Source organism: Opisthocomus hoazin, chromosome 8 (genome assembly GCF_030867145.1).
Source record: "Opisthocomus hoazin isolate bOpiHoa1 chromosome 8, bOpiHoa1.hap1, whole genome shotgun sequence".
In the NCBI taxonomy this organism is placed as follows: domain Eukaryota; kingdom Metazoa; phylum Chordata; class Aves; order Opisthocomiformes; family Opisthocomidae; genus Opisthocomus; species Opisthocomus hoazin.
The window spans coordinates 27,852,042-27,873,247 of NC_134421.1; the positions used below are offsets into that span (position 1 = coordinate 27,852,042).

At 38.6% G+C, this 21,206-nt stretch overlaps 1 protein-coding gene across 1 annotated transcript in view; it reads right to left on the minus strand.

The window, feature by feature from the left end:
- Nucleotides 1-5,765: 5,765 nt before the first annotated feature.
- METTL25 (methyltransferase like 25) overlaps nt 5,766-21,206 on the minus strand; it is an 87,307-nt gene continuing 71,866 nt past the window's right edge. The window contains exons 12-13 of the transcript XR_012764774.1: nt 12,640-12,732; nt 5,766-10,503 (exon numbers count right to left, since the gene is read on the minus strand). The gene's annotated coding sequence lies outside the window, so the exon portion shown is untranslated. The remainder of the gene's footprint in view (nt 10,504-12,639; nt 12,733-21,206) is intronic.

Sequence of the window (21,206 nt, forward strand, 5' to 3'; positions counted from 1 at the left end):
TGTGACATTTGTCTAGGACCCTTTGATAGATTCATGACCAAAAATATCTTCTCACATGTTGTATCTCTTCCAGCCACATTTTGTGTCACGCAAGGCCTGGACAATGGTGTTGGTAGAGCCTCAGGGATAAAAAGAATTGAATACAATTTGGTTCAAATCAAAATATTGTGAAGAATTGATGTTGCCATTAAATTTCCAGCTTTGACATTTGCCAGCTTTCTTCTTCTGCCTGTTCCGTCCCCCTTTTTAGTGACACAAAATCAAGGGAGCTAGGGAAAGAAGGTGGAAAAATCAAGAACATTTCTAAATCCTGATACTCCCAGCCTGGCTAAGAGCTCAAGGTGCATGAATGATTCCGCAACTTGGTTGCAGGTTAGTCCTTTGTCCGCGCTCTAACTCCAACCCCATTTCATCCTCAAAGATTACAACAAGGGCACCTCAAAATTGTTGTAAGATCCCAAAAGTGATTTCAAATGTGCAGCACCTCTAAAAAAGCTAATAAAGGGTGTCTGGGACAAAGCTTCATCCCACAAATGACTCCAGGCTGCATCATGGTTCATGAGGAAAACTGGCCCAGGATCCCTGGTGCTGTGCGTGCTATGGCATAGCCAGTGCAAACTGTGGGTGCTGTGGCATAACTGAGCGACCCGCAGTTGAGAGTACAGAAAGATAAAATTTCATGGTGTGTATTGTACCCAGAGCTTGCTTGTGGGTTTGTTTGATTTGGTTTGTTTTTTTTTTTAAAGAAAATGTTCACAATAGGAGAGAGAGAAGGATATGTTTCCTTTAGAGAACCTGTAAGAAGGCTTTAGTGGAAGAGTGTTTTTGCAGCACTTCTTTCTGCCCGTGGATTGGGTATGCACAAGGTATATCACATTGTGATAGGTACAGGGGAAAAAGGCACCTTGTCATGGTACAAAGATATAACTGGGAAGAAACTGCTCACATTAAGATCCTCTCTGAGCAACAACTAAAAATGAAAACTGATCAAGAAAAGTTGTTTTATTCAAGCCTACTACAGATGCACAGCATCACAATTAGAGGACAGTTTAACCAGGATACTAAGCAAAATTATATACGGTTGTTATTGCCTCTATCTTTCAACATACAAGCCAAAGTTCTTTAGGGCTTTCCACGAAACATTGTACAAGTCAGTGCAAAAGCACTGCTTTAAGACACTGCAGTTACTTTTTATTAATAGTCTGCACTTAAATAAGGAAAAGACCCAGTTCTAGGAACTTACAGTTATAACACAAGTGCTCATAGTTCAACTCAACAAAGAGATTGTCTTAAAGAGAATTTTAAGTCACTATTACAATAAAATAATTTTTAAAATAATAATTTAAAAAAAAAGATAGCAAGACTGTTCCTGTTAAGCTTCCCATTCAGACTTTCTCATGTCTACTACTGTTTAGGCAATGAATATTCATGAATATAAACATGATTTATAACATCTGTATACAAGTAGTAGAGTGTTAGCAAGACATTTACACTCCTTTGTTTGGGATATATACATGTATACAAAAAGAAAAGCTTTCCCTTGTGATCTTCTCCAGAGATGATTTCACAGTCCAAAGTCTGGCCTTAAAAAATTGTAATGTATATCATATGATTCTGCAGGAACAGAAATGGAAGCAGAGAGTCTCTCAGCCCACAGCCAAAGCCTTCTACCTTGCCAGAAAACAGAAATAAAAGTTCAGTCTGTGAATCCTTTTAGCAGCCTTCACGCCTCTTAAAAAAAAAAACCAAACAACCAAAAAAACAGCAAAAAACCAACACAAAACCCCACCCATCTTCTGAGCTAAAATTCCCCTTCTATATGGCATTTCTGTATTGCAGTTAGTCCAGCTGAGTTAGATGAGGTGGCAGAGCTTGTCACATGAGAAAGTCACACTGATTTACCCAATCATTCTTTAACAATCACTTGTAATTCATCTGAAGTCTATTATTTCACCTTCCCATTCCTTGTTTTGATTGGTCTTAAATGAACTTAAAATCGTAAATTTAATTTACCGATTTAAATTAACTCCTGCCATTTTGTGACAGGTCCTACAGGTTTAAATTTGTACTTTCAGTTAAACTGAGAGCTTATCTAAATGGAAAATTCCTCAAGGTAGAAATCTAATTTAAACCAATTAGTTAACAATAGCTAGGAAGGGTGGTGCAATACTTCACTGTGTGAGGTGTGTTCTGTGGTGAACATTTCTAATAAAGACGAAGAAAACAACTGCCTGTGACCTGACCACAGTATCTTTGTGGCTCACAGTTTAGCCTTTTAGAAAGTTTTATTAGCTAGAAAACGTCCTCCCCAAACACAGGTGTGCATATGCATATCTGAACATCTCACCTGCTGATGAGTTACCTAAAGCTACCTGTCCAGAACAGCATCTTGCTCAGTGGCTTCAACAAACTTTCTTACCTTCTGGTCATTTTGTCTTCTCCACTGTTTGCATGTAAGCACATAAATAATTTTGATAAATCTTTTCCTCGCACTTCCCCCTTGTCCTCTTTTTTTCTGGGCTATAACAGAAAGCAAAGAATTGCATATTGGTGCAACACCCAATTTTCCTAAATGGAATTTAAATGGGTCCTGAGTGAGCTGCACGTCTCAGGTTCCTACCCTATACAGAATTCTTTACATGTAGGTTACCCAGCAGTTCAAAAGAAACTCTAATTAGTCTATTGACTTTTAGCGGTTCTATTGCTAGAGTGAAGTGAGTCGGTAGTCAAAGGTCAGTCACTCAGCTGGCAATCTTTCCTGACTCAGAGGTGAGAGAGAACTCACAAATTCAAGATTCATGGAAACTGAAATGTATGGAGTTATAAAATACTGATGGCAGACGGCACAGGATTACAGCACAGTTAAACACTTTTATCACTTGCCTGGGTAGAATGAAATATAGTCTGTGATGCATCAAAAGGCTTCCATGAGCGATTTGAAGTTTTACTGTAAATGCACATCCATGAGATAAAAAGAAGTATTCCTGTGGTTGTTTTATTTGATTTTTTTAAACCAAACTGTGCATTGTGTTACTGTAGTCTACTATGTGATTCTGAAGTCAGTCTATCCAATAGTCTATCCAATTTCTTGCAAGAAGAATTCTTTACTGAGCGTTAATCTTTAATTGGCATCTGAAGCATTCCCCTTCTGGGATGAGGGCTGTTGCCAATGTGCTGAAAAACCCCATTAAAAATTTAATCTGTCATATTCCTAAATCTTAATCTGAGAAACTGTCACATTCAGACTTCTCAGTCAGCATGAAAACAGTCCATCTCAGTCTCTGTATAGATAAGATAAGTAGGCTTGAGTGGCATATTACATCTTTTTCTGGTCCTTAAGTGTTACTCCATACGAAATACTGATTCTTTGCTAGATATAACTACCTGCTATGAAGAGTCAAATGACTCGAGTTATCCTACTGTGTCCACATTTCAGATTGACTCAACCTCCTCTTCTGGAAAGCCTGTAAAAGAAAGATTAATGGCAAGTAGGGAGCTTTAGAAAACACATAAATCTGGAATCACAGAATCACAGAATCACAGAATCACAGAATCACAGAATGGTAGGGATTGGAAGGGACCTCTGTGGGTCATCTAGTCCAACCCCCCTGCCGAAGCAGGGTTACCTACAGTAGGCTGCAGAGGACCTTGTCCAGGTGGGTCTTGAATATCTCCAGAGAAGGAGACTCCACAGCCTCTCTGGGCAGCCTGTTCCAGGGCTCCGTCACCCTCAGAGGGAAGAAGTTCTTCCTCATGTTCAGACGGAACTTCCTGTGCCTCAGTTTGTGCCCATTGCCCCTTGTCCTGTCGCTGGGCACCACTGAAAAGAGTCTGGCCCCATCCTCCTGACACCCACCCTTCAGATATTTATAGGCATTTATAAGGTCCCCTCTCAGCCTTCTCTTCTCCAGGCTGAACAAGCCCAGCTCCCTCAGCCTTTCCTCATAGGAGAGATGCTTCAGTCCCCTCATCATCCTCGTAGCCCTCCGCTGGACTCTCTCCAGTAGCTTCTCATCTTTCTTGAACTGGGGAGCCCAGAACTGGACAGACTACTCCAGATGGGGCCTCACTAGGGCAGAGTAGAGGGGGAGGAGAACCTCCCTCGACCTGCTGGGTATCACAATGGTGTAAGCCACAGTGGAATAAAACATTTTTTTAATTCATCATTTAGTCTCTAAAGCCAGTCAGTAGCGAAGGAGAGCAAACAATTTAATGGCACGCTTTTCTTTATGTAAGGTGTGCTGTGTAGAAAAGCCATCCAATTTAGTTTGCCACCCCTCCAAAACAGCAGATGCTGGGTGGGCTGAGCTGTCAGAGCACCCACTTCCTGGGGGCAAATACACGTTGCCACTCACATAATCCTTGAACGTCTTCTGTCTGGCTGATGATCTTTGTCACCTGCATGAGTCCCTTCTTGCTCAGCCTCTTGCAGCAATGCAGGGCCAGTGAGTGGCATGGAGGAAACCAGCAGCAGCACCGATTCCATAGGGATGGCCACGTCTACTCCCCACTCCTGCCCAGCACAAATCCTACAGCATATCTCATCTGGATGTGCAGCTGCTGCACTATGGCAATAGCTGGAATAGGGTGCTGCAAAAATTCAAGTGTGGATAAGCAATTGTGTTAATGTAAGAAGTTAGTATTTTTTAATATTGTGAACTATTTTGCTTATGATGTTTACATGGTGCTGATTTTAATTTCCCACTCAGCAGGTTGAAATATTTTCATCCAGACTGTCTTTCTCCTTAATCATATGTCTGTTTCTAATTGAAGCTGATATTAAAGTGATTTTTTTTCCTTAATGTCATTTCATGCTGTGCATTAGTATTCTCAAATATCTTTGCTTGTACAGTAGCATTGTCGATAGGTAACAGAACAGCTCCAAGTACAATATTTCCCAGCATCCTGGTCTGCAACCAGCACTGCACCATGAGAAGACTCTCCCAACTCATTTGCACTGTGTGATCCTTTAGTGAAGAACAGAGGTTCAACTCAGTATTTTGTAGACTTTCTAAATATGAAAAGACTTTATCTAGTAGATGACTTGGTAATAGAAAGTACATTAGAACATCAATAAATCATGCTGATGAATGGAACCTTGTCAGCTACTGAATTTAACTTGTGTTAAAGTTAAATCTAATTTAACTGTGTGTGTAGGCAAGGTTTGAGAGACCAGCTGTGAATTATCAAATATTGGTCACAATTCTGTAATGCAGTGACTCACCTTCATTTTTGTTCCAGTCAATATCAGTCAAGAGTATTCATCTCTTTGCAGAACTGAATGATAAAATGAAGGATTATTCTATGAGGAACGAAAACTAACTGTTCTATAATAAACATATAGGAGTTTCAGGGGTTTAAAACTCACAAGTCTCTTCAAGAAAACTCAAGACCACTTTGCATCTTCACTGCGACCTCTTTGATTAGGACGTATTCCTATAAAAATATCTTAAATTCTGTCAGAGAAATAGAAACACTCCTTTCTTAAATCCAAATAAAGAGTGAGGAAGATCAACTCTTTTAGCCATTGGTACTGAGTACTATAAGATCATGGAACAAAAGATTATGGCCATTCTGGTATCTTTACATAAAGAAATAGAGAAGCAACTGTGGAGCATGGTGTGATAAATGAGCCAAAACAATCTCTTTGCAAGGCACGTTTACATATGTGACAGAACCACAGCAGAGTCTATTTCTTTTGAGATGAAGACTGAAGAACCAGAATTGTACAAGGCTTCCTCTTGCAAAAGATGTCTGCCACACAAACAAGCATCTGTATTTGTATGAAATCCTACCGCAGTCAGGGAGCTCCAGTCTCAGAAAGCCAATTGCAAGCTTATGATTAATTAAGCTAAACTGTAATGTTTATATTAGGTTGGGAGGGAGAGAGGGTACAAATACGCAAAAAGAGGAGGGATGCAACAGAATTACATGGGGGGAATACTAGACAGGCAGTAATTTTCTAGCGTGAAGTTTGCAACAGAAATTAGCAAATTTGCAGTGTAAGCATGAGTTCAATGTAGACATAAAATCTCATTTCCTTTATTCAAAATCCTTCCTGCTGATTTGACACTTTTCCTCTGATTAATTTGACGGAAAAAAAATAGACTACCAATATCAATTAAACAGTTCAGCATCCTAAACAAGTTCTATTTTATCTGAGAGAATGAGATTTTTTTGTTTGAGAATAATATTTAATTCCAGAATATAACAGAAGAAGCAAGTGGCAAAAAATAACGAGGTTCAAAATGTATTGGGACGGACTCTAAAATATTTGTTGTTCTACCTTGTGCAGTAACAGGTTTCTCAAAAGCATTGACAAATTCCCAGCAAATGAAAGACAAGTATCACACAGACTGAAACAACTTCTTCCTGAGACTTCATGTACAATGCACCTTTCTAGGGTAGCACATGGTTAAATTCTAAAATGTCTCAGTGTTATCCATTTCTTTGAGAAACAGTGCTAGAAGGAATGTGATACATTTCCATTTTAAAGGCTCGACAGTCTCTTTGTTTTTTTTACTTTAGTGAAACAACCGTCCTCACTCCACAGTGAACAGAAGAGACTCTGAGACCCAGCCTACAAGGAATGAGTTGCTGCCTCTTCTGGTGTCAAGCAGTCAAAAATCTTGTCTTCGAAGGAAGTCAAAAGTGCAATCGATAAACCAGATGATTTCAAGATACAAGCAGGACCTCAGCAGAAATGTTACTGCTGATCTTCTCTACTGAGTAAAAAGTCAAGTTTTCTCTCCTTACACAAAGACCTAGAAGTAGATTCTCCCTCCCACAAACACTTTTCTCACAGAAGTCCAGCTGAGACTGCTGTAAACTAGAAAAAGTGGTGAATACATTTAGAAATTATTTTTTAAATTCCTCTTGCTTCATTTCCCTTCCCTTCTGCAACATTCCTATCTTAGTGAAAGTCTTCCACCATCTCATGAGAGCTATTCTTGGGCTTTATCTTTCCAGAAGTACTTATATCATATGTTAATTGGCTTAATTAACTATAAGTCATAGCTTCAACAAAAGCATTTCCTATCTAGCCAATGTGACCATTAAAAAGTGATTTGCATTACATTTGGAACAGCAGACACTTAGCTTGTGAAAGGGGGCTAACGAAGCATGCGTTCTGGGCACACAAATCAGGTGCTGGAGGTGTAGAAAGTAATACACAATTTCTTTGCAGAAGCAATTTAAAAGATTTTAACTAGTGGTTTTCCAACAAAGACTGACAAAATTTTTTGCAATAATACAGTAATTAAGAGAAATGGAGAACATCTTCCTCAAGCAATTTGACAATTATAAGAAAAAATGCAGTCTTTCTTTCTAGTAATTCACAGAAGTAATTCAGCATGTATTCTGTAAACCATATTTTGAAAGCACAGTTTGGAAGGGCAAGTGCAGCATTCAAGTGTTGCTAATGACCTGCAGAGACAAACTTGCACAAACACTGGGCTCTGCTCTCACATGCAGTAACAACATAGCACTGCAAGCACCAAAAAAGGGCACCACTTCAAGTGAAATTTAGGTCACATATAAGTGCCAATACAAAAAAATATAATCCTGTAAAACTCTGCACAGCTGCTAACAGGCTTTGGACTTGCTTAAGCTCTGTAGGCACTCTTGTTTTCAACACAGACTTTCCATCGATATCTGTAGCTCTTATTCTTGGCATGTGCACATGTACTTGATGTTGGCAGGGCTGAGCAGCATTGCCTGCGCCTAGTGCTAGATCTAAATTAGGATTAGAGGGATGGGACTTGAAGCCCCTGCCCTAGGCTCTGGCACTGGTCTAGGAAGTGTTCTCAGAGCACATCTGAAATGCCTGAACTCCAGACAGCACACAGCTGAAGCAGGAAACCCATTCAGAATACGGCCAGGAGAAAGCAGTGTTTGATTGTCTCCCTCTCGTCTTTTGCCGTTGTCTGGCGATAGTCACAGCCCTGCAGGTGTGAGAAAGGCTGGACTGAACTCCCACCACCTCCTGCTTAACTCAAGCATTCTGGCCACTCACTGACACTACAAACGGAGACTCCTGTGTCTTCTTCATTTTAGCTTTTATCTGACTTTGGCATTAGCCCTGCCTTGGGGGCAGATCTCCAGAGGTTCCTTCCAGCCTAAATTTACGTGATTATATCATCTGCTATTTGCATTTTAAAAAACAGCAGTGGCCCTTGCTAATTTTCTGCAGGAAAAATTGTGGACCTATTTTGTGAGGAGTATTTGGAATGAATAAGGGGTAAGTATGAATAATAAAGAATAAGAGAAAATAAGGAAAGTAAATCCTGTCCTGAAAATGGAGTTTTCACATTGGTGAGCTGTAGATGGTTAATGGTGCCTATGGATGTATGATTCAGGCATCCCTTAACTTTCTCAGGTACTGCTTAGGTACCCAGACCTCCTAAATTTGCTCACAGGCCAAAATTTCTGTCCGTAAAATTCAGACGTGGCACCGTCAGGATTACCTCAGGACAAAGGGAACTCCAACTCCAGCTGCTCTGCTACCAGCTAATGCAGCTCGATTTCTCACAGAGATCCATTATTCAGCAAATCCTTTTCTGATTTTGCAGAGAAGTCTAGCAGAGAGCTCGTCTCCTCCTGCCCCATTTCGAGCCGAGCAGCAAGCCACGAACCAAGTCCCCACGCCCAGAGGTTATGGTTCTGGTTATAAAAGAGTTAACTGAAGTTTTAACTCCTCACCTCGCTTCTTCCCCAGCTGAACATCAACTGAAAATCCAACAACAGAAAATCACGGTAATGCAGTAGAAAATTTCAAATTATTGTCCAGCCTGTCTGTAAGCTATCAATCAGCAGAGTGCAACTAGACTTCAGAGCATGTCTGTATTAACAGGCACCAGTGAGAGGACATAGGTTCAAGCTAATCTCTTAGTGAGGCAGCCCTGGAACGGTGTTGGACTGTGTGAACTGCCATGGTTTCCGATACTGTTCAGGGTGCCAGGGTGAGTGGGACGACCGAGCTCCCGGGGGCAGCAGGGCAGGGCCTGCCACCAGGCTCCAGCCAGGAGCAAGGCAGCTGGGGGCAGCCCCAGGCATCAGGCACCTCCCTGGGACAGGGACCCATTGGTGGGACCGGCTCGGCGGGGCCCATGGCCAGGCAGTGCAGGGCTGTGGGGGGCTGGAGAGTGGCCCCGCTGCGGCGTCACTGGGGCAGGGGCTGCTGGCCCCGGGGGGCTGACGTGGGGTCCTGGGCCGGGGACAGGGTGGGGGGAGCCCCAGGGAGGGGGTCAAGACCCTGAGGACCCTGGTGCCCTCAGGACACTGCGACAGGGCCGCAGACCATTCCAAAGAGGGAAAGACAGATGAGGCTGTTTCTTTTGGGGCAGAAGAGAAGTTAGCCTTGTGGCTACAGGCTTTGCAAACTTTCTTCTCCCCAGGCCTGAGGTCTCCCTTTTCACCAGAATGAAAAATAAACACACGTAGTTGAGATATCACATGGACACGTCCCGTGACAATAGCTGTTGCCTGTTGTAAGTTTATACTCTCATACACATGAACAAATGATGTTCTCTTAATAATCTTTGGGCAATCCAAAGGTTTTTGCCCTTAGTCTCATAGCACCTTAGGCCTGGGTCTTCTAACAGTTTTTAGAAGCCTTGCAAGGGGCTGCCTGTGTGCTTTACCATGTTCACCCCTTGCTTCTGTTCCCTATGCTCAGTTGAAACTGGGAGGTTTTAGATCTGTATCTTTGATACTGTCTGGAACAATACAAAGCTTCTGGTCTTGCTCACATGTTTATTTCTGCCACCTAAGATGTCTTGCGTGGATCCCCAACAGTAAGCAGAACTTTGCTGGAGGTGTGAACTGTCAGTTCTGCCAGGCCTGGCACGTACTCCCTTGAGAAATATGTCATCTCCTGGAAAGCATCCCTATACTCTTCCTCAATATTTTGTTTCTTTCAACAATGCATCGTCTTGTAAGATCATTTAAAAAAAGGAAAAACTTTTTTTTCTTCAAATATTGTGAAGTTTCCAAGTTATTTTTACACATATACTTAGTTTTCTTCCTTTCTTGATAAAGATCACTCTTATAAAACTCTGAATATAACCATTTACCATCTACTAACTCTGGCTCTTCTTTCAGTGATAATATCATGGCTTCTGGCAGCACACAGGCTTGTGCACCTGTGTCCAACTTAAAATGAATAAATGTTTCATTTGCTTTTGGACTGGTGGTTAATTCATCATCTGTTGCAATGATGTCCAAAAATTCCTGTTTCTTCATTCTCTCTTCAGACTCTCCTGGCACCTGTAAACTTTTGGAAAGTGATGTAATTACTTATAGTTTCTGCACTTTCTTCTGAAGGCGAGGCATTGGGTTGTTTATTGCAATGCATGGAACTGTTTCATGTGTGCTGATTTTCACCTTCATATGCTTTCTTTCTCCCTTATTGCAGTAGTTCATGTTCTTTTGCATCTTCTGTGTCAAAATTGTCTTCACCCCTTCATGCAGCTCAGCCCAGACTGGATGATATCTTTGCATGCTCTGTCGAAGTAAAAATCTAAGTAAGATAAAAAAGAATTGAAACTGGACCTCCTATTAATTACTGTCACCTAATTCAGATTTAAAACATGATTTGCTATACAGAAACTTAGCCTCCAAGATTTGAGGTGTCTCAGTTCTCTGTAAGTCAGAAAGTTTTGTATCTTCTCTTTTCATTCTATGATTAAGAACACTTCTCTCATTTCACATAACATGGAACTGAGTGTTCCTCCATTTCTGTGAAAGTGTTTCAGAGCCTGCCTTCTCTGTCCTGGTGTTTGTGAAGACAGTCAAGTTCTGCCTGAAGTACTTCACATCTCTATAGAATTTCAGATATTTTAAAATAATTCTATTTATTAGTCAAGTATTTTTTTAGTTTGCTTCCCTCCTGGCATCCTGCATCAATTAAGAATCATAAGAATCAAAGTGCTTCACAAGTGTCTGGTTTAGGTTGTAATATCCCAGTCATTAACACTTGATTGATGCATTTCCCGATCAGCCAGTAATGTATTTTTGATCTAGATCAGGTGTGGGCATGCAAACACTGTTTCATAAAATTAAGAGCATGCAACATGGTGTTAATGCCATCTTTACACTGCAGAATTTTTGATCTTGCGCTATAGGCTCTAAGCCTGACTTTAATGTGTAGTCAGACCATGACCTCAGCACTGGAGTTGTAAGCTAACAGCAGCACGTGATGTGAGACTCAGCAGAACACAATGCATTCCCTGTGGCTTCTGCAAGAGTATCTGAAGTGTGTTAACTCCCCACCAGTTTAGGTGAGTTACACAAAGGAACCATGGCCAAAGATGATAACAGTGTATTTTTGTCCATACACAATGATATATGACTTCTTGCTACTAAATTTAAAACTGTTTTGATATTTTTGCATTTTCTACTATGTTTCTCATTAGTCTGTCCTTTTTTTTCCTGCCTACTTGTTTCTGAGTTCAGAATTGCATCATCACAATAAGATTTGGGTCTGAATGCCAATTTAAATATACATTTAATGTATGTCAGTATATATCTAAATTGACTTTCAAACCCAAATAATTAAAATATTCTTTAAATATTACCTATTTGCTCTTTCTTGTGAGGTATGCCTTTAACTTCTACTGCAGTTTTAATCTGTGAAGTCACTGTTGCAGACAGGGAGAAGTCTGCAGCTTAACCAAAGAACATTTAATTGAAGAAATCCCATCATGAAAAGGTGAACATAATTGTTCTCAAAGTGAGCAAGCTGACATGTAGAAGGAGAGCATCTGTTTCCATTTTGTTTCTTCTGCAGAACACACTTTATCATATTTGTCTTCATTCTCTCATTTACAAAATGGGGTGGGGAAATGTATTTGAATATGCTTAGGGTCAGAAACTGGGAAGAAATACCTATGAACACATACTTTATGTCACTATGAATTCCAGTACTAACCTTTTTTCACACTTTGCAAAAGTCCTCAGTGGTTGATTAAAGCATTGGGAAGATTTGAAACCTGATATTGTAGAAATTGCTGTTTCCAGCTTCGACAAGGAAATTAAAACTTTTGGAAGACGATATGCTGGGACAGGGACATAAAAATATGGGCCTGGAAAGGCTCTCAAGGGATTGTTTAGCCCATTTGTTTCTAGTGGGTGAAGGTCACCTGTTGGATATCAAACTTCCCCAGAGCTGTGCTGGCTCTGTGCCAACTTCTCACCTTCAGTGCTGCCATTTTTGCAGAAGAGCATCCTAACGCAGTGAAGCCTGAGCATCCTTGGATGCACAGGCAATGGATTCAGTGGGGGATGAGGATGAAGGGGTGGCTGTCCCATGCATGGAGGTAAAGTGGAAAGCAGGATGCAGAGAAAATGCCGAACTGGAATAGGCTGATGTGAGTACACCTCTCATATTAATGCTCATCTTCCCACTGGCCTTGTGCTCATTGCTGTGTTCGTTGAAAGGCTGTATGCTGTGAGCTTCTGTGGACGGCTGGGAGACAATCTTAGAAAATATGGGATGGGACGTATGGAAACCTGCACCTTTGGAGCCAGATTGTATATAGAGACATGGGAGGCCTCGGAGGGTAGGAAAGAAAAAGCTGATTATCTGTGATGATCAATGATCTATTACGCACATCACTATAAAAATCATTCTTTCCATACCTTCTTAGATGGTCCTGTAACATCTCCCTTCCTTACTCTCACAGGAGGGCTCTCCAGATTTTCTCTGAACTTTCACAGGTATTCTGCCTGGCTCTGAGGGAGAGAATTTGCGGATTTTGAACAGGAAACTTTCAGTTGTGAACTAAATCCATGTGCAAATGCTAAAATTTATATTCTGTTGGGAGCTAAATGGATTTCCGAGGTCTACAAGGTTAGAAGACTGGAAAATTGCCAGAAACCTGGCAAGGTGATGTCGTTACCATTCTGCAATTACTGTGGTATAAGATAACCTAAGTTTTCCTGAGGGAAAACAATCCATATCGAGCTTATACAATAAGCCTCTGTCAAGCACTTCCATTTTCGTGACGCTACAGTGTAGACAGTGCTTTGAACCGGAGTGAGCCACGAGGTTAACAGAGGGTTCCATGGAACCTGAAACCACAGCTGGACAAATTCCAGTGGACCAAGAGCAACCTCTAGTTCCACACCTTGAATTCATAGATTTATTTTCCAGTAAGACTTTAAAAGCCCAGGTAGGACTTTAAAAATATATAATAATACCACACATGGTTGTACATATACAGGCATAAATGTGAAGTCTGAAAAAAGGGAAACCTAGCAGACAGAATCTAAGCTGTTTTTTTCTTGGCAGATGCAAAGATTTTACTTTTAAGATAACTGTAACATTCCTTAGTTAATGTGGGATGGTGACTTTAAAAGTTGATGCCTTGAAGGCTTGATACTCTTGACATTCAAAATTTGTTTTATATGGTGAAAAAGATACTGTGCCAATGGGTTGATTTTCTGCTTTTTCTACTTATTACTACAATAAAAGGAGCATTTGTTTAAAAAAAAAAAAAAGAAAAACAACAACCTTAATTTAACTTCCTGGGAAAAATGTATGAGAACTAGACTAAATTTGCAATATTTGTTTGCAACAGAAAATGAACCGGTGTCCTTGATACTTGTCAAATAAAAAGTATTAACATCAGCAAAATTCCGTATATTATACACTGAGTAAAGGAGTTTATAGGTCACACAGAGAAGAATTATATCCTCCTCAATTCACTTTTTCCTTTTGTGTAGGCTGTATAGGAAATTCTGGACTGGCAGGAATACAGGTGGGAATGCCAATTATTTGGCTGGTGATTAATTTTCATACTAACAAAGGAAAATCAAAAAATAATTCAAGAAAACTCTAACAAATTCTTGAAGAAGAGTAAGCACACAGAACTACATGGAATGAACATCTTTCGTACGGTTCAGAAAATCTCCTTTCAGTAGCTACCCAACTTCGGGAAGAACCTGAACTAAGGAATTCAACCACTTACCTCTGTTTCCCCCAAAATTACAAAAATCTTTGTAACCGGTCAAAACTTTGAAACTAACTTGTATACTTCATGCATCCTTGGTAGAAATGGTTATAAAATACTACCACAAACATTCTTGTCTACAACTTGCTAACATGCAACACTTCATACCTGAGGAAAGTCAAAGTGACTTTCCTGGTGCATGGGAGTTGTTTAGCACAGCACAAGACACAGACATAGACTTTGAGAACTCCATCTCTTTCTTCCTCTGCAAGTATTTTCAGTGTTAAGGTGCAGAACTATGAAAACACATTTGGCAGCCCTCCTTGAAATGCCAGTACTTGGAGTCAAGTGGTTGCAAGAGAATCTCTTATACGTTTTTAGCAAGTATTACCCTGCTGAAACAGTGACTGAGGTGAAACGTGTAGTTCAGAAGGCAGAAGATACATTAAAATAAACAAACAAATAAAGACTTTTTTTTGTTCTCACTGTTAAGAATACTGACTCCTGAATGCCTGATAGTCAGAAAGAGAGAACAGGATTGAAACAGTCTCTGCTCAGATATGAGGGGGAACAGCTCCTCCTTAGGTGTTTCACATTGTTAGTGTAGAAGGGCAATACGAAAGGACTCTCTCATGCCAAATAAATACAAAAAAGCATGCTCAGACAGTACCCCTGGGTTTGTCACAGGAGTTATTAGGAAAAACAGTAGACAGAAAATACATTCTAAGACAACTCAACAAGGATTTTCAACACTCCTCCTTCTCTGAGCATTCCAGCATTAAAATAGGCTTGAATAAAGGGATGGGAAACGGGAAGAAAAAGGCTCCTGGGGTTACTATGTAATGCCTTTCAGATTCATATTAATGATTGATACAATGCACTGAAATTGTGAAGACATTCCTTGCATGGCAGTATTACCTTGTTTCATATTCAATAGAGAGCAGGGAGAATACTTACTAAAACAATTCAAAAATGCAAGGTGACTTTCTTTTCCAGAAATGAAAAGTGAAATTGAAAATGAAAATAGAGAAACATGGGAAAACTTAATGGAATCATTACTATGGCTTTGCCTAAATTACAACTTTCATCAAATCTTGACATATTTCTAAAAATTGTGAAATATACATCTTGACACAGTAGAATCAATGACAGAAACTCATCATTCTCTGCTGTTCAAATCACCATGCTGCAAGGTATGTAGTTACACTCCATGACAGTACAAGCACAATAATTTTTGTAAATCAAGTAGTTATATTCAAGCAGATTTGAGTCAAACATGTTGCCTCACATCTTTAACGCCCACTGAGTTGGCTTAGAGTTTTCCCATTAGAGATAATTATTTATAAAACTTTGTGTGTGTTGAGCACACAATGTGTAAAAATAGATACACTAACTGGAAACAATTCTCCTTTCCATTCTGTTCAATTATTTTGGTTTACATTTGCTATGTTCCAAATGGTCAACATCTTTTTTTCATTAATTAATTAAATTAGTCTTGCTTTGTTTTCTGTTCTAGCTAAACAAAGTCTAAAAAAGTTTCCATTGTTGCTGTTGCTGTGTTTCCAAAACATCCTGTGGTATGTCCAATTCCCTATATATTTGGCTATTTTTTCATGTGCTTGCTTTGAATGTTCAGTCTGCATATCATGCAGTGTTCCTTCTGGCATCAAATGTCTGAATCTCCTTCCTAGCCCTTCTGCTATTGGTTCGTGGCATGCTAATTTGATCATGATATGAACATAAATATTAAATGTGTATATTACACATACCAAATTTATCTTTCAGAGAAGTCTGGGGTAAATATGTTTCAGAAATGTTTACTTTAACTATTGATTTGATTTTTAAAACATATTTCTTTGGCTTTGTTTGTGCCTATTTTGTGTACATGTTCCATAAATACTTTCATAAATGATCCTCATTAAATGAGTAGTTACAACTGCTAATTTTCATCAGATGTTCTAATAGTTGCCAGAAATACAGTTCATAATTCATATTCCATCATTAATCCCCCCTTTCAATTTACCATTCTTGCTGTTCTACCTCATAATCCCTGAAGATATTCTCCACTTATTTTCACTACAACAAAGTGCCTCATGACCTAAACAGGAATAGAGCAATGAGGCTAAGCAGATGAGCCAGTGTCTGCAGAAACAGATCTTGCTTTCCTGCAGAAATTATCCAGTCAGAAAACAAAGCAGTGGAAAATATAATCATTCCATAACATTTGTAAACCATTTCCAGGCCAACAGCTATCCCCTGAAGAAATTAATGTATATTTCAAGACAACAAATATGAGAGATAAATATGATCTGCTAGTACAATTCACACTGGGACAAGCAATGACACAGAATCAGGTAGGCATCTTGCAAGCCGATTTTTAGCTCATCAGATAAACTTTAAATTAGATATAAGTAGTTAACATATTTTACACCTAGGAGCAGAATTCACATAAACCAAGTAAAAAATTAAATTAACCAATTAATCTGTCACAATGTTTTTCTTTTCTTCTATGTAGCACACACACACTCAATGAAAAATATTCTTTTTACAAAGAAAGATGACATATCGTCCAGAAAATAAGAACGTTTTGTAGTATTCTTTTGATAGCACTTACTGAAGCATGCTTGTTTTGTAATGGGAAGTAACTTACTACCTCTGTGCATTTTAGGGCATATTCTTAGCAACAAATTGCAGAGGTAAAAAAACCTGGCATTTCAAGACCACAGCCAAATACAGAATTTTTCAGGAACTGAATGTAAACTCTTCTAAGATCACTTTCAACAGAAGACACATTAGACACAAAAAGAATGAAAAAGAACCTTAAAATATTAATAGGGCTGTAGCTAACTTTCATTGCGGATTTCAGGTTTTCATTGATAAGTTGTGTCTTGCAGAAAACTGCCTGTCTAGAATAGTTTGCCTCGTTTTTTGGGAGAGTGGACCACTGGAATTCATGTTGCTTAGTACATCACCATTTTGTTTTTGTAAGCCATACAAACTGAAGCAAGTGACTATGTATATTGGTGTTGGAACTTCTTAAGTCTAAAACTGTAATAGGCACAGATGTTCTCAGCATCTACAAAACAAATTTCAGATTTCTTTTCTATATGAAATCTTATTTAGATTACTTGAAAATATGTATTGCAATTTTTTACTTCAGCTGTAAAATGGTACTTCTCTCTAACACTCCCTTATCACACAACTGATGAAAATAAACCAAAAAGAACAGGTGAAAAGTCCATGGGAGTTAAATATTAAAGACAAAAATGACATTTCTAATAGTTTCCCTGACGACATGTTGCAAGAGTGAAGGTCAATTTTTGAAAAGCACTTTAAAGTACATTTCATTTTGAAGAGGACTGTCACAAAGCAAATGTAGTGATAATACAGATAGTGTACGTCCAGAGTGCTTTTCTGCCAACAAAGGGGAATGTTTAAGATTTATCATACATAATAATAATCACCTGTGTGAACAGAAATTGGGTTTATTTATTTATTTTTTAGTTCTTTTTAATAATGTCCTCTAGGCAACCTGGGAACAATAATATGCATTGCAATGTTCAGTGGTAAGTCTGTGAATTCGCTGTTCAAAGGAAGCACTCCAGTTCAATAAAAACCCACTCAGAACAACCTGAAACAGTACACCCCACCACATTGCAAACTTAGGGAGTTTTAGACAGTGTTTTAATTGCGCTCCTAGAAGAGGTCCAAGCATGTACTTTGGTTTTGATAACACATGATATATGTGCCTTTCCAGAAAACATCATTGTATTTTGCACACTGAGCTCTGGCTCTCACTGCTGATATACAGTAGTGCTCATATACTTCCCCAGCCTTCCATGAAGACAGAAGAAGAAAGTAAGTAAAAGAAATATGAGGAAGCAAGAAGAGAAGAATTAATGAGAAACAACCTCCAAAATGAAAACTGGAATAAGGGTTCTCAGACGCATATTTTTGAATGGATACATTAAAACACGTGTATTTAGTCTGAATCCCACCCACTTATTCCAAGAAAAAAATTGTTATCTGATGTAACACTTTGTTTTTCTTTTAGTGATGGAGAAGAGATCCGATACTCAGACCTGGAAAGTGTTCTAACTGAAGGTATTTGAGTAAGACAAGGAGCCTTTAGGTCACCAGGTTTTTTGATTACAGTGTATTTGTGTTTCTGTCTACAGTGTTCAACTACCCGCTCACCAACTGGACCCAATCATTTGCATGCATAGAGAGAAAATGTAGAAAAAAAAAAGTACACTAGCAGGTATGTGAGGTCTTCAATCTTCAGGACCCTAACAACTGCATGCCGAAACTGTCCTGGTGCTGAGATACACTAAAAACAACCCTTCCTCAACATGAGCTGAGGACAGGTATAGCTTGAAGTTCACTGAAGAGAATAGTTCCCTAGATGACTGACACTCCACTGCATTAATCAGGCTACTCTCTGCAATGACTGGACATGTCAGGTACAAATCAGGCTGACTTCCACAACTGGAATTACCCAGCATTTGGTGGCAGCGTGTCCCAGACACTGATTACATGAAATAGCTCTACAGGAGCCATGCCTGACCTGCTCATCAGCCACACACATCGCATGAGCTGTTCATTGCTACTCTTAGACAGTACGAGAAAACTCTTAGCCCAAAGTGCTTGCGGGCATAACACAAGCTTTAGGTGCGAGAACAGAAGCAATAAGGCTCTTCCTTCTTTATTCCTCTAGACCATGCTCCTGTCTCAAAAAACTCAGACTTGATGCTCAAAGCATACACCTGCTCCTGCCCTGGACTATGCAGAAGTACAGCCTTATCAGGGCAGCACTTCACCAGAGTCAAGTGGCGATGCTACAAATCATAGAATTAATTTGAGGTAATACCATACTAACAGACTTATGTGGCCTCTGGGACCCAAGGTAATAATTCTGCAGTTTTACATGGTGTAAAGCAGATCTATCTTCCCTTTCCTGAGCTGAAGAATCAGAATGTAAAGCTGGTGTCAAACTTCAACTGACTAAAAAGCAGTGAATTAAGCTGACATTAACCTCTGATGACAAACTGGTGAAGAAACTAAGTGCTTACTGTGAACTGTAATCTTCTCTTGCATATATTCAGATTTGTTCTGGCAGCTGTTTTAATGGAGAAACACTACATTATTTACCATGCCACAACACTCTTATTTCGTTCATTAAAATTGTAAAACACTAATGTGTAAAAACATGAATGTTCCTAGATTTGCTCTTCCAGAAACTTAGGTACAGTTTGCCAAGGAAAAATAAATTAGCAACATATGAAACTGCAGTATTTCATTAAAACACTAGAAGTGAGTGAATAATTGTGACATATTTTACACTTAATTAATTTATGTTGTCTTAAATTTAAATGCTAAATCATAACAAACAGGAAAATTTTAAAAAAATTATTCCCACTGGCAACCTGAAATATTATCTTCATTGTTCACTGAGATCCTACCTCTAGTTACATATTTTTCAGGTCCTGCTGGAAAATATTTTCAATAAAATCACATTCTGTTTTCTGTAGAAATCCATTCTGAACATATATCTTAAATGGAATTGTAAAAATCAATCAAAATTTCTGCTCAGAGTCTACATTTATAGCTTCTGTATTGAACTCATGGGTTGTGCAGAAAGAGTTATTAATTAACATTGCTTTCTTTAACACAGTTATTCATAGTTCATGCATAAGGGATGTGCTGCCTGCAAAGTGCTGATACAGGTGGCTAAATGGGGAAACACACCATTTATATAAATTCAATTCTTTGTTTTACAACACTATAAAATTTATGCATAGAGGAAGAGAAGGAAGGGAAATCCAGGTTTACAGTGAAATCTTGCTATGAAGATATGCTGTTAAAGTACTGTAACAAATGTTGCTTTTTGAAGAATTAAGGCTAAAACTTACTTTCCTTGTTCGTAAAAACAGTTTTAATAGAGTTCATGTGAATTTTATCAAAAGTACAGGTTGTGACACTTGAGTTATTCTTAGGAACAGTAAGTGCCATTTAACTCTGTATTACTGTAATCAGTGCTCTTATTGTTAAAGGACCAGTGAGTCGAGAAAAGAAAATCCTGAGAGTTTTAATGCTTTAAAAACATATTATCTGAAATAAAAATAAACAAAAAGCCACTTGAACCTTCTCTTACTATACATCAGAAAGATTTCAGTGATGAACCAGTATTCATAATAATTTTTGTACTGTTCAATACATATAGATAAAGGAAGTGTACAAATGTCTTTCCCTTCACAAATGTAAATTTGGAACTGTCTTCATACAAAAGATATTTGATCACTCACACTGTTTGTCTTCAGCAGATGCTTTTGTATCCAAGCCTGCTCCCATGGAAATCAACAGAAACTTTCTAATGATTCCAATGAAGACGTCTCAGGTCTTCCCTACGTAAGTGTATGTAACTGATTGTTATGTACTAATAGGTGTTAATGTTTTAGCTATGGACTTTTTGTAAAATACTGAATGCTTGGAATTGTCTTTCTTTTGTATATAGACAAATTTCAATTATTCAAAGGACATGGACATCTTCAGAAAAGCGATTATTTCAATTTCAGTGCTATTTAAATATCTGATTTAGGAAATTATATTTTCTCCATAACTCTTGATTTCAATAACTGCTGTTTAGATAGAAGACATTAAACTTGATTCATGTGATTACCTAATGCAAATGGAATGGTTATCCAAAAAATCACCTCTATTTAGATACACTTGTTACACTTTCTCTCACTTCTGCAATACTGTTTGTGGATAAGCACAGGAACAAAGCGACACTTCTCAAAGTTTTTTCTTCTAATACCTTCTTTTTCGAAATAAATTCAGTTGAATTCTGTTTACTAAAAAAAAAAGTTCAACATCACTACACGAGTGTGACTTTAAAAACAAGTGTGATTTTTAAAAATAGCAAATGAGGAATTTTCTAAAGCTCTTGTTGGCCAGAAAATCTGTCTAGGGGTAATCTTAATGATATGCATTTTCACTACATGACTCTGTACCATTATTCATATTCTCAAATTAAAACTAAAATTTCTGGGAAGGCTTTACATTTTTTATTTATTTTATTTAGAATTTTTAATCATAAATAGCATAGCAACAATTTTGCTGAAATCACCCTTATGACCTTTGCTAGCTAATAACAGTCTGACAATAAATAAACACTGAAGAGCTTAAAAATTATAAAACTTGGTTTATATGCTGTCCATTGGGTATTTTGTGAGTTGTGTTCTTTGAATTGAT